The sequence below is a fragment of the Sorex fumeus genome, unplaced genomic scaffold (genome assembly GCF_029834395.1).
Source record: "Sorex fumeus unplaced genomic scaffold, SorFum_2.1 ptg000024l, whole genome shotgun sequence".
In the NCBI taxonomy this organism is placed as follows: domain Eukaryota; kingdom Metazoa; phylum Chordata; class Mammalia; order Eulipotyphla; family Soricidae; genus Sorex; species Sorex fumeus.
The window spans coordinates 7,205,272-7,220,786 of NW_026606081.1; positions in this window are offsets into that span (position 1 = coordinate 7,205,272).

Below are 15,515 nucleotides of genomic sequence, written 5' to 3' on the forward strand. Positions count from 1 at the left end.
CATAAGTTTGATCTGAGGCCCTGCCACTGTAGTCTTCAGCCACATGGGTATGTTCAACTCCCAGCTTATGTGAACCAAGTACATCTGAGCTTTTCAATCAAATACGTGGGCAAACCAGTGTGTCAGAAGTCAAAGGTGACAACCCCAATATCACAAGAATACAGATACCAATGGCATAACAATAAAAATATGACAACAAAAGAAGTAAAATAAAAATACACATAAAATATAAAATACTAATCTGAAAGGAATATAAATTTATAAACTTTGTTGTGAAAAGGTTTTCAATATTTTGGTTTACTTGAATTAAGATTTTAGAAAACCAAAGTTTTAATCTTGACCACTCTCCACTCTCCACATGCATTAAGGTACCAGCAGAGGAACAAAGGCACAAAGGCATGCAGGTTCCGTGGTTGAGATCTCCAAGCCTGCTTGGATTGGGGCTGAGCATCCTCCATCCAGATCCTCCATCGTCCAGTAGGCAGTGGTCACACCCATCAACTGATCCCCCGGTGCTGTGTAATCCCATCAACGGTCAAGACCCAGAGACTACAAAACCCAGCTCCCAGAAGCGTGCGGCTGCATTTGCGGCCGTGCGACATCTTATTATCTCATTCTTACTTTGGACAATCTGGCAGGCTACTGAATGTAATCTGCCCACATGGCAGAGTCTGGCAAACTCCCCGTGGTGTACCCAATATGCCAAATACCAGTAAGAATGATGGGTCTCATTCTCCTAACCCTGAAAGAGCCTTGAATACGGCACTTTAAAATCTCAGGGCTAGGACGAAGGAGACATTACTGGTTCCTGCTCGAGGAAATCGACGAACAACAGGAAGATCGTGATCGTGATTGTAAATCTTGACCAAATAAAAAAATGTTCTCATTATTTTTATAACCAAACATGGAAAGTGAAATGATTTTATTGTCAGTGCTTTTTAAACAATGCCAAATATTTTAAAATTAAAAATCTATCAACACCTTTGCATTGTTTCCAAGCATACACATTCTCTCTATTCTAAGGTTAATTAGAAATTTTAATATACTAAGGATGCCTCTGCATTGTTGCACTAATTCCTGTTAATTGGTGTAAACAATGCAGTGACTTTAAATACATCAATTTACTATCCTATTTCTAAAACTTGTGGGGGTTGGGTAGTTGAGCCATAGCTGGCAGTACTCAGAATTTACTCCTGGCTCTTGACTCATGCATCATTACTGGCTATATTACAGGAATCATATATGGTTCTGTGAATCAAACCATTTTACAATCTCAGTCAACCAGAATTATTCATATTTTTATCTAAATGTTTTCCCTTCAACCAAAGATATATAATTTTCTTTTCTCTTTAAAAAATATAATTTTTGACTTACTCTTATCAAGGGACATTATCAATTTATGATTAAGTGTGATGGTCATTGCTTTATTTTATTTTCAATTTTTAAAATATAAGAAAATGTTCACATGCAAAATTGTGCTTAACTGCTGAAATTCAGGAAAACTCTGCTTCAATGTTATATAAGGCAGACGATATTCATTCCTCTTTAGTTTGCAAACAATTACACATTACTGAATAATAAAATAAAAGAGCTTTTAACCTAAGAATAGTTTATTCATATGTAATTATGTATTATTAAAGGGAACATGGCTATACAAATTTTATTATACATGACAAGTGATGAAAAATAAAAAAGAAAAGGATAACTTGATCTTTTCCAGTTTGGTATATGTGTGGCATTAAGTACAGTTGAGTTCTAGCTGAGATCATAAGTAAAACAAGAATGGGAATAGAGGCAGAAAAGTGTGTAGGTGAATGTTAAATAATCAGTACTTCTTAGTGTCTTCTTTTATAAGAGGATTTTTGAAAATAATGTGATTCTGAACATTCAGATAATACATGTGGTTTATTACTAAATAATAAGGAATTTATGGATTGAGCATTTTTGTCTAATATGTTAAAATTTATTCAACTATTGTGTTTCTGTTACTTTTTAAATTATTTCTTTCCAATATACTTTAATGGATTATAAAGTCAGGTATGGCATCTCTGGAAACAGATACATGTCTTTGGAAACAGATACACATCTTTGAAATCCTTATTTAAATTTTTTATGCACCAACTGTTACTTAACCTGCTTTGACTTAATGAGACATTTCTCCCAGAACTATCACTGAATGCAATCAGGGATGTTTTTCTTGAATAGTCCCATAGAGGCAAATCCTTTCTTTCATCCAAGTTCTTTAGAAGAATACCAGATAGAACAAATGTGATGGCTTAGGATAAAGAAGATAAATTATACTTGAAATTCTTAGCTTAAATATTTTGAAATTCATACTGCTCCAACATTTTAAAAGTTTCTTCTTTGAGTATTTTCTTTAATTACTATACAACCATTAATATTTTCATGTACCTACATATATTGTAGCACTGTAGGACTGTCATCCTGTTGTTCATTGCTTTGTTCAAGAGGGCACCAGTAAAGTCTCCATTGTGAGACTTGTTGTTACTGGTTTTGGCATATTGAATACACCACATGGAGCTTGCCAGGCTCTGCCATGGGGGTGGGGTACTCTCGGTAGCTTGCCAGGCTCTCTGAGAGGGACCGAGGAATTGAACCCGGGTCGGCTGTCTGCAAGGTAAATGCCCAACCCACTGTGCTATCACTCCAGCCAAATATATTGTTCACTTGATCACTTGGCATCCCGTTACTCATCGGTTTGCTTGAGCAGGCGCCAGTAACGTCTCCATTTGTCTCTGTTGCGTTAGTGTAACCCAATGGCATCTGTTCGCTTCAGGAAAAGGAAGATCCTCAAACCGTTAGTTCAGGGTCTTGGTGAAGAAGTCTGACCATCTCATAGGTGGGCGGCCATGCGCTCCTTTGACGTTCTGTGGAATCCAGTCAGTAACATCTCTAGTCCAGTGGTCGTCTTCAAATTGCATTATGTGTCCAGTCCATCTGATTCTTTTTCTTTTTTTTTTTTTTGTTTTATTGAATCATCATGAGATAGTTAAATGTTTGGGTTGGGATGTGTGCAGAAAGTAGATAAACAGCCCATCTGATTTTCAATGCCTTGGCAAACAAGACAGTATCCCTTATTCTCCATCTTCAATGGAGGTCAGAACTCTTGATTCCTTCTCTCACTTGAGTGAAGCAGGATAAGCCAAACATAGCTCTTTTCATTCCTCTTTGGGAGATCCAAATAGCGTTCTCATCCTGTTTTCATAGGGCCCAGGTCTCTGAGGCATATGATAGTGCAGGAAGAATGGTGGAGTCGAATAGCTGTGACTCGTTCTCTTAGCTTTTTTTTGACGCTCTTGAAAATGTTCCACATGCTCTCTTCCTCCTGCACAGCTCAGGTGCCAGGTTGTTTGTCATGTTGAATTCTCAACCTAGGTACACATAAACTGCTGCATTTAGAGATGTTCGTTCCATTGAGAGCAAATGGAAGGTTAGAAAAGAGTTTGTTTTTCATGAACATTGTCTTCGTGAGATTCAGCTGCAGTCTGACCTTTCCACACTTACAGTTGAAGTCGGCCATCACTTCTTGGAGAACCCTGCCAAAGGCAATATTTTTTTTCAAAATTTGAAAAATATATGTATTTAATAGTATGAAAGTCACTCATATAATACCCAGTCAAAGTCACTAAAATGGGTAATTTGTAATTTTATAATAAAGAATTCTCATGGAACAAAGGATGTAAATACATATCTCTATATATGTAATACATATATAGATGTAAATACATATCTCTATATATTTACTTTTAAATGAAATTATATGTAAATTCATTATAAATTCTGGAATTCTACCTTAATAGACACCTTGAGTATTAGTACAGTTAGTGAATTTTTGCTTTGCTAGAAACTATTAATTTGATTTATATATGTAGACAATTATTCACGCACTACACTTATCTGAAGAGAAAATTAAATACTACTTTTGAAATAAAATAACATTAGTCACACACTAAAACCCACAGAAGATGCCAATATTCAATTGGCACTTGATTAAATCTTTTCACATTTACTTGGAATTTGTTGGATAAAACATTTGCTACAAACCTTTACTAACACACTATCTTAACTAACCTCAAAAATTAGATGGTACATTTCTATTAAGTAATCCTAATGAACAAGTTAAGAAGCAAACACTTCAACATTTTTCATTATTCCTTTCTGCCTTATTCACATTTCCTTCATTCTGTTGATTATTTTTAATAATAATTTTTCCACTGGTGGAATTTCTGATAATAGGATAATTTTTCTAGATAATTTTGGTCACCCTGGGGTCTCACTGTCATTGTCCATGGGGAGAACATTATTTGCAATGCAGGATTTTAATGCAGGAAATTCTATAGTGAACTTTTCTCTCCTACTCCAAATCTCAGCATTTTTGGGGGGATAGAGGGCACGGTAAACTGGTGACTGTTCAAATATAGTGTAGGTTTCATCGGGTAGGGCGTCCGCCTTGCACGCAGCCAACATGGCCGACCCGAGTTCAATTCCTCTGCCCCTCTCAGAGAGCCCGGTAAGCTACCGAGAGTATTCGATGTGCCAGACACAGTAACAACAAAGTCTCCAATGGAGACGTTACTGGGCCCGCTCGAGCAAATCGATGAACAACGGGAGGGCCTTCTTCTTCTTCTTCTTCTTCTTCTTCTTCTTCTTCTTCTTCTTCTTCTTCTTCTTCTTCTTCCTCCTCCTCCTCCTCCTCCTCCTCCTCCTCCTCCTCCTCCTCCTCCTCCTTCTCCTCCTCCTCCTCCTTCTTCTTCTTCTTCTTCTTCTTCTTCTTCTTCTTCTTCTTCTTCTTCTTCTTCTTCTTTTACAAGCCCATAACATAAAGAAAGGCAATACAATAAATGAAGCAAGTCTATTTTAATCAATTTTTAAAAACCATTTGGAATAATTACTTTATTTTATTTTTTATGTATTTGTCAAACCTCTTATTTGGGTGGCACACCTAACAGTGATGGGGAACCTTGTGCTCCTGGGAATTGCACCTGGAGCCTCTTCATAGAATGCACGTGTTTCATCTCTTTGAGCTATCTTCTTGGCTCCCGCATATCAAATTTACATATTTAACCAAGGAAAATTCACATAATTATACACAAATTTGGCATAAATTTATAAATATACATTTATTTATAATCCTGAAAAGATAAATTATTTTTAATTTTGTTTCACTGTTGCATTTTTAACAAGGAACAAAGGAGGTTAGTAATATTTTAAGATTTTCTGAGTGTTTGCTTTGAAATCAGTATTTCAATACAATTATCCCATTATACAAAATAAAATAAATACTCTAGAGGAAGGAAGTTAACAGGAGTTAATGGCATCTTTGGAGGGTTTAGAAGCAGCTTATAAAATTAATTATGCAAAGATCTTGAGTAGAGGTAACTAATCCAGTTGGCATAAGGAATCCAGCAAACTTTTAGAGGAGTCCCACACCTGTTTGTCTACAGCAGAAATAAACTCCTTATTGTGAGTTAAGGAAGGTGGTCCTATGTTATCACTGTAAATGATAAAGTCAAAGACTCTCTAGATACCTGTAATGAATTCGAAGAAGCAAGTATAGATTTCCAACTCTGAGATCAATTACTGTTTTGTGGAGACAAGGGTCACCTGAAAAGGCAGAAGCTGCTGTGGGTTGCATGGAAGGTGGCAGTGCCTCCAGATATAATGGACATGTCATATTGTAAATAAAGTGGACATTCCACACTGTAGGTCATACCACATTGTAGATAAAGTGGGCATGCCACATTGTTAGTCCTCAGGCATAGTTGTGTCCAGAAATATTCAGAAGACTCAAAAACTTAAATTTTCTCCCTCATGTAGAGTGGTGATTACTCATTTGGGAGAACTGTATGTTATATTAATTACTCCCTGGATGATATAATTTATTACAAACATGATAGAAGGATCATCATCGCGGATGCTTTCAGTGCAGAGCCAAGTAGCATTTACAAACTTTAATCATCTGAGATGGGCTGGGCCCCAAATTAGATCAATCTATGCCTAAAATCTCACAAGGTCTTGTGAATAGTTACTTTCTTGTCTATGTATCACTCCAGACTCAGAAGGTTCCTCCTATTGCATGAAGAGTTCCATTAACTTCTTAGTCTTACCTCTTAAACCTAGAAGACCTGGTCAGGAGGCCTATCCTACCCTAGTTAAGACAAGTTTTGGCCGTCCTTAGGTTTATTATTGTTATTAGCATTGTTTGTTTTAGAGAGTTCATACCTGCCAGTGTAAGTTCTGGAAGTACCTGTGGGACCATCTGGTGTTGGGGATCAAATGTTGGACTCTGTATGCAAAGCATGTTCTCAGCCATCCAGGTGCCTCTCCAAGTCTGTATAGAATGCAATTTATGGTAAAGGTAAAGGTAAAGGCCCTCCCGTTGATCATCGATTTGCTCGAGCGGGCCCAGTAACGTCTCCATTGGAGACTTGTTGTTACTGTGTCTGGCATATCAAATACTCTCGGTAGCTTGCCGGGATTTGTATACTACATATACAAGATTTTTTATATGTAGATAAAAGCTTAAGTATACATTATGAGTAAACTAAAAGTAAATTAAAAGTCCTCTAAAAGATTTATCCTTGCAAATAGAATTTTAGGGAATTGCTCTAATGAATAATCTAAGTTTGAATGGATTTGATGTATATAACTGGGAATATTGCATAGTCTTCAATATCTTAAAGAAGGAATATACTTCATAATCATAATTCTATTTGGTTATAGTATAAGAATTCATGAAATTGTGAAAAATAAAGGCAGAATTCTGAAAAGGCAGGTTCTAGAAAAATAGACACTATTCTTATACAAATTAACCAAGAACAAATCAACTTTTCCAGATATATTTTATTTATATATAATCATTTTTCAGTCAAATTATTATTTCACCAGAAAGTCCAATTTTATTTTCCAACATTGATGTTCATTGATGTCATAAGTCTAAGATCAGATGATATAAAGGGTTTTATTTGACAGCGAGGAGTGAAGATTAGTTGGATTTTAGAAAAGAAAATATCAGTGAAAAAGGAAGACACATCGTTAGAAACCTTAAAGAAATCTTCAACAGTATAACTGATAAGACTCAGCCCGGCAAACTACCGAGAGTATTCGATATGCTAGACACAGTAACAACAAAGTCTCCAATGGAGACGTTACTGGGCCCGCTCGAGCTCGATAAGACTCAGAGACTATAAAATCCAGCTCCCGGACGAGAACAGTGCAGTCTTCTGCCCCCGCGCCTGGGTGTTCCTCGCTGAGGCCCCTTGGAGGGGAGCGGGTTGAGCTTTCCTCCCCACCCCAACCAGGACTCTGGCAGCCGAAGACCTCCAGGACCAGCCACCACCATGCTGAGACCACTCTCCGCACACCTGAAGGTACTGGCAGAGGGACAAAGCCACGCGGGTTCCGGGGCCGAGATCTCCAAGCCTACTCGGACTGGAGTTGAGCATCTTCCACCCAGATCCTCCAAATCCCAGTAGGCGGGGGTCACACCCACCACCTGGCCCCCTGGTGCCATGTAATCTCATCAACGGCCAAGACTCAGAGATTATAAAATCCAGCTCCCTGATGTCTTATCAGGACATCTTTTTATGACATGTTATTATCTCATTCCTACTTTGGACAAACTTGCAGGCTCTCGAATGTAGCCTGCCCACAGGGCAGAGTCTGGCAAACTCCCCGTGGCGTACCAAATATGCCAAATACCAGTAACAATGATGGGTCTCATTTTCCTAAAGAGCCCGGAATATAATCTCAGGGCTAGGATGAAAGAGACGTTACTGGGGCCTGCTCGAGGCAATCGACGAATAACTGATAAACAGAGAAGAAAACAAGTTTCTTAGTTACCTTCTCGTATACAGGTAGCTTCTCTCAATAAAGTATTTGGTTACATCTAAACTGACAAATCCAATGAACATGTACCTCACTGGCATTATTTAGTGTTGATGACTACTTATATTTTTCACACTCTTAAAATGCTGACATTTTCAAGGATAGTTCTTATGTCACTGGCCTCCACGACTCTTCCTTTAAACATCAGTTCTCACCAGAGAACCCTTTTTTTTGTTTTGTTTTTTGGGTCACACTCAGTGATGCTCAGGGGTTACTCCTGGCTCTCGCACTCAAGAATTACTCCTGGCAGTGCTGGTGGAACCATATGGGATGCTGGGAATCGAACACGGATTGGCCACGTGCAGGGCAAATGCCCTACCCACTGTACTATCACTCCGGTCCTACTCTTGACTTTCTGATGCTTTCCCTTGGTCACAACAGCTACTTAATTGTTCAGAAATCCCAGATCTATAATTCTAGTCTAGTATATTTTTCTGAACTGCAGACTTCCACTTCTATTGTCACCAGGTGCTCTTCATTCGCATATGCCCCAAATTTCTTAGTTATAGTGTTTCAAATCCTTTCTTGACTCTATCATAGCACATTATTCAATGTCACATATTTTAGCTATATAATAACCACTGGGAAGTTCTTTTCCCCATCATAGACTTAACCATTCCCCCAAGTAATTGCTAAATCCCACTCATTACAATTTCCCACATACGGTGTATCACTTTAAATCCTTCACTTTTGATAATAAACTCTTCTAAAACACAGTCTGTACCAGTCAAGTTCCTGCTTTATATATAAACTGTCCATTCTCTAAGGCAGCCTCAGTTCGATCATGTCATTCTAATGTATGTCCTTTTACTCTTTCCCCATAATGCTTTCTTCAGGAATTTCCTACATCTAGAGAACTTTGGCATGACCTTACGCAACCAAGTGTTCCAATTATATTGATGCTGACTTCAAGCTTTATTTGTATTCTAGATATTTCATCTAGCTAACTCTGACCATCTTTAAATCAGGTCTAGTGCCAAATCTATTCAAGGACATCTGTATTTTGCAGTCTATATTTTCCTATTTTCTATGAAAATTATCATAATTCTGAATATTTTCTCTCTCTTCCATATTGACATGCTCATCTTTCAGAAAATAATTTTATGGTAATAATTATAATTCATATATAAATTTACTTAGTCTGTGTAACAAATATAAAGAAGTTATTATTTCCCATTAATGTTGAAGAAAAGAAAATTTAAAACACAAAATTAATAAAGACCACACAGTAAGTGAAAGAGGTGAAATTTAAATACAAAAAAAGAGACTTCAGGTAATATATATATATATATTTATAAGTATAGTTATATATATAAAACTATATATATAGTTTTTGTGGGGTGAAGGGTTATATATATAACTATATATATATATATATATATAGTTTTTGGGGGGTGTGGAGGGTGAGAAGAATGCATGGTAGTGTTAAGTCTTAATCTTGGTTCTGCACTCAGGAATCACTCCTAGAAGTTCTCAGGGACCATATGTAGCGCAGGGGATTGAACCCCAGCTAGCCATGGGCAAAAAAAGCACCCTATTCATTGTACAGTCTCTCCAGCCTGTCTTATGTTTGTACGGGTAAGGAAACATAGAAAAGTTTATTGGAGAGTAGAAAAGAGATAAGGAAACTCCCCATGTGGGGAGAAACAGTATAACACTAAGCTCAAAGTCTTATAATCTTGATTATGAAACTATTTTTTTCCAATACAGGCATATGGTAGATTACATATGCTATAAATATTGTTTAAAGAATGATAAATGGTGTTTTTTATTCTAAATAACCATTACAATAAAGATATTTTCACAAACTACAATGAAAAGGATTTGAGGCATTAAAAATGTACTTAACTCATATAAATATTAATTAAATTAAGGGCCTGCTAGAACATGCCTTTTTTTGATGCTTACATAAAAATCGTTTGCTGTTACTGCACATTAATATTACTTAGACCATCTCCAGAAAGACTAGTCTTCCCCTGACAAAAATCTCATGATTGTTGTCTCTGGTTAGAAGACACACAAAAATCACTAAGTATCTTTTTCTCTCTGTTGAATAGGCTAACAGGACCATCACACTTTTATAATAACATGCTGCTGCAGAAAATGAGAACTGTGCCAGTAAAGTCACTTCTTATTTTTGTGTCTTAACTTTTTCGCTTGGGAAATGAAAAAAGATTTAAGAGAGAACTATTTTCCTAACACTTCAGAAGAGCTTTGGGTATAGTGGATAATGAAATAATGATTTCTAAAACACTAGCAGATTTGCAGATAAAAGCTGCTGTAAGATGCAAAGATGATAAGAATTTTAGTGAAATAGTCCATTTAATAGCCATTCACAAGAGAGGTTTAATTCTAAGAAGTGCTTAAAGAAGTACTTCGATTTAGCTTTTAAAGTCGAAGTGATTATTTTAGGACTTTAAAAAATGCCAACTTTGGTAGAAAACAAATAAGCAAGACATAAATATGTCACCTTTGCTAAAAACAAATTCTATTTCCTAAATTTAAATTGTAGTAGGATTGGTTACTCTGTAAGAAAGTAAACAAAAAAGTGCCAAAGAAAGCAGAAATAAGACTGTTTCATAACAAAATAAAGTGAGGTTATAGAAAGAACCATAAAAATAACATCACAAAACACATTCTATTCCCCAACATTTTAATATGGCTTTTAGGCATCAATGTGATACCATTTCTATCTTAAATATTAGAAAAGAGAATATTCTAATTTTACAGTGATGGGTAAAGGTTTATTTTTTGTTTTTATTGTGCAAGTAAAATATTGCTCTGATCCAAGTTTCTCTTTTGCAGAGTTGCTTTTTTTTTTAAGATTAACATGTGTCCAATTCAATCAGCCTAATCAATGGCTGAATAAATAGCAGTACTCCTACATTAAAAAAAAGATTAACATGTGTCAAGATACTTTTTTAGAAAATTAGTTAACAAAGACAAATATATATATATATATATATCTTTACAGACTATAATGTTTCTCTCAAAATAAGATAACCTTTTTACCAAATTCTAATAGATTTGAGCTATTTTTGAGCTATTTTCTAATAAATTATCTCTCTCTCTTTGTCTTTTTGGGTCACATGCAGTGATGCTCAGAGGTTTCTCCAGACTACATTCAGGAATCACTTCTGGCAGTGCTCCAGGGACCATATGAGACGGGATGCAGAGGACTGAACCCGGGTCAGTAGCGTGCAAGGCAAATGTCCTACCAGCTGCATTATTGCTCCAGTCCTGTGAATGATTTTTATTCATTTACATATCTTTAATTTGGGGCTACACTGAGTGTTGTTCAGGCTCTGTGCACAGAGAAAACTCCTGGAGGAGCATAGGTAACCACATGTGATTCTGGTGATAAAATCTGGGACTACTATATGATGACGGGCACCTTAAATTCTGTACTATCTCTCTACCCAATGATATAGTTGCCTCTATTGATACTCAAGGAAAAAAAAACAAACTTACTATTTTTACTTTAGAATATACATATACATATATAAACAATAATATATAAATAATAATATAACTATATAAAGTTTGGCTCACAATAGGTTACAGAAATAATGCAGAGAATTCCTGAGTACCTTTCATCCAATTTTTCCCAGTTAAACTATCTCCATATAAAATAACGTTATCAAAATCAGGACATATTTAGCTTAGTTATAATAATATAAACTCAAGCATAATAAAGAAAAATAAGCTAGGGGGGGAGGATTATGTTAGATGATAGATTATAGATTATTAGGTGGATAGATGGACAAATTAAATAAAGGATTGAAAGTGATGAATGGGGAGGAAGGATGGAAGGAAGGATGGAAGGAAGGAAGGAAGGAAGGAAGGAAGAAAGGAAGGAAGGAAGGGAGGAAGGGAGGGAGGGAGGGAGGGGAGAATGGAAGAGATATATGGTTCTATTTTTTGAAATAAAAATGAAAAATTGATATTGAAAAAAATTAGTTTATAATAAAATAAGATAAATCTGATAAGTTTTGCCATATTACTTTTCCTACTGCTGTTGATTTTATATACCTCCTCCTGATGCATTATTTTTATTGTTATTGTTTGTTTTTGGGGTAACATCTGGTGGAGTTCAGGTCTTACTCCTGACTCAACTCTTAAGGATCATACCTGGTAGGGTTCAGGGCTACATGTGACCAGGGATAGAACCCAGTCAGCCATTTGCAAGACAAACACCCTGTCTACTGTACTATTTCCCTGGCATCCCTGACCCATTATTCTTATTGAAGGTATTTATCTTATTTCTACCATAACCCAGGACACCTCAATTCCTCTCAACTCTTGATAATTGTCTCGATCTCCCTTTTATGACATACAACCTGTCCTATCTCAATAATGGCTTAGAAGAAAGAAGAAAAGTTCCAGCCAAAAAGGCAGTTAAAAAGAAAAATAAGCTGTGAGAGCGGAAAGGAAATTGGGCATATTGGTGGCAGGAAATGTACACAGGTGATGGGAAGGGTATTGGGACATTGTATGACTGAAACTCAATCACAACTAACTTTGTCACTCTAAATCTCACAGTGATTGAATTTTTAAATATATATATTAATTTTATATATATATCAGAGCCCCAGCAGCTGAGGACCTCTGGAGCCAGCCACAGCCATGCTGGGACCACTCTCCACACGTCCGGACAGACCTCATACATGGAAGAACTGGCAGAGGAACCCAGGCATGCGGATCCCGGGGCTGAGATCTCCAAGCCTACTCGGATTGGGACTTGACCTTCTCCACCGAGATGTCCCATCTTCCAGTAGGTAGGCGTCACACCCATCAGTTGCCGACAGTGACAGGTTGGTCCCATCAACGGCCAAGACGAGAGACTATAAAATGCAGCTCCTGGAGGAGCAAAACGCAGTCTCCGGCCCCCGCGCCTGGCTGTCCTCACTGGGGCCCCTTGGAGGGGTGAGGGTTGAGTTTCTCTCTCTCCCCACGCCCTGATCAGAGCCCCAGCAGCTGAAGAACTCTGGAGCCAGCAAAGGCCATGCTGAGACCACTCTACACATGTCCGGACGGGCCTCATGCATGAAAGAACTGGCAGAGGAACCCAGACATGCGGGTCCTGGGGCTGAGGTCTCCAAGCCTACTCGGATTGGGACTGGGCCTTCTCCACCCAGACCCCCCATCTTCCAGTTGTTAGGCGTCACACTCACCAGCTGCCGACAGCGCCAGGTTGGACCCATCAACGGCCAAGATGCAGAGAGACTATAAAACCCAGTCTCCGGAAGCGACATTTTATTATCTTTCCTTTGGAGAACCTGGCAGGCTACAAAAAGTATCCTGCCCTCATGGCAGAGTCTGACAAACTTCCCGTGTTGTACTCAATATGCCAAATACCAGTAACAACGATGGGTCTCAACCTCCTAATCCTGAAAGAGCGTTGAAATGGCTCTTTTAAAATCTCAGGGCTAGGTAGAGGGAGACGTTATTGGTGCCTGCTCAAGACAATTGACGAACAACAGGATGATCGTGATCGTGATATATATATATATATATATATTATATATATAATATATATATATATATAGCTTGGAGTTTCCTAGTCAATAACTCCTCTCTACAGAAATGAGTAATAATTTAAGATATTTTATAGCACTAATATATAGTCTCTACAATTTTTATTACTAAAAAGTTTAAGGTATTTTTATTTGCATGGCTTCTTACAATATATTTTAAGCCTCAAAGTTATGTAAATCCTCACTTTCTTCCATCATTTCTTCAATTCCATAAAAATCAAAATCAACATTCTGTTAGCGGTGAACGTAAATAGGGCAACAATAAAAGTATGGGGCAGTTTAAACACAATTCAAGAAGCTTATATGTACTAGAATGCTTCAGGAACAAAACACCTTTATTTAGAAAATGTTCTTCTTTGACATAGGTTTGAAGGCAACATAAAACATGTCAAAAGTCAAAAAAACTATAATTCACATAAACCTTGAAAATATTTAGCTAAGTTAAAGACCAAAATCCAAATATAATCAAAATAAAATATAGGTATCATAAAAGTAATACAAGAGCATAAACATTTATTGATAAAATGCAGAAATCAATTTTTTAATTTTTATTTATTTTTTTAATTTTATTGAATCACTTTGAGATAGTCACAAGCTTTCATGTTTGGGTTATAATCACACAATTATCAAACTCCCATCTCTCCACCAGTGCACATTCCCCACCACCAATATACCCAGTATACCCCCCCTTTCTTACCTCCCCTTGCCTCCATGGCAGACAATATTCTCCATACTCTCTATCTACTTTTGGGCGTTTATGGTTTGCAATGCAGATACTGAGAGGTTATCATGTTTGGTCTATTACCTCCTTTCAGCACACATCTACCATCCCGATTCCTCCAGCCATCATTTTCTTAGTGATCCCTTCTCCATTCCAGCTGCCTTCTCCCCTTTGTTCATGAGGCAGTCTTCCAGCTATGGAGCAATCTTCCTATCCTATGTGTCTACTATCCTTAGGAGTCAGCCTCATGTTATGTTATTTTATACTCCACATATGAGTGCAGTCCTTCTATGTCTGTCCCTCTCTTTCTGACACATTTCACTTAGCATGATATTCCCCATGTCTATCCATTTAAAAGCAAATTTCATGACTTCATCTCTCCTAACAGCTGCATAGTATTCCATTGTGTAGATGTACCAAAGTTTCTTGAACCAGTCATCTGTTCTAGGGCACTTTGGTTGTTTCCAGATTTTGGCAATTGTGAACAGTGCTGTGATGAACATATAGATACAGATGTCATTTCTACTGTGCTTTTTTTGCATCCTCAGGATAATTCCCAGAAGTTGTATTGTGGGGTTAATTAGAAACTCAATTTCTAGTTATTGAAGGACTGTCCATATTGTTTTCCAGAAAGGCAGGATTAGTGGGCATTCCCACCAACAGTGGATGAGCGTTCCTGTTCCCCCACATCTATGCCAGCACTGAAACCAATTTTTTTAAGAAAACTTTTCCTGACTATTTTAATGTCATGAGGAAGGGTTATATGTGGGTGCTTAGGTTAATAGTCTGCCTGAGTCCACCCTCCTAAAGCCTAGAATTCCCATTGCAAAAATATAATGAACTTTCCAGGAAGGTATATGAACCAGCTTTCTATCTCTAAGTAACTACTATCAATAACCATGAGAGAAAAAATAATTCCCTCCAAACACTGTCCAAATTACTCTCTACAAAATTAGGAGAATTACTGTTTAATTTTGCCACTAAAATATGCTGAAAAACTTGTAGGCATTCATTTTAGCATGACAGAGCAATCCAGTGTTTCATTCATAACCAATTATTGAAAAACCCTGCATGACTTTCAACTTTGAAATTAGAATATGGATATGAGTGTCTAACTGTAGAAGAGAATGTAAATGAAATCAGAAATAATTGAAGAACATGATATTAATGTCTTAAAATAAAATAGACCTTAATTCAGCAGTTTTAAAAAAGAAGATAAATCCTACAAATTGAAAACAAAATAATCAGAAAAACAACCTAAAGTTTATAAATGTTGATAATTACATATTTTGGGAGGCACCTTGGATTTAAAGGCATAAATGCTGAAGAGAAGAACATTGAATATATCC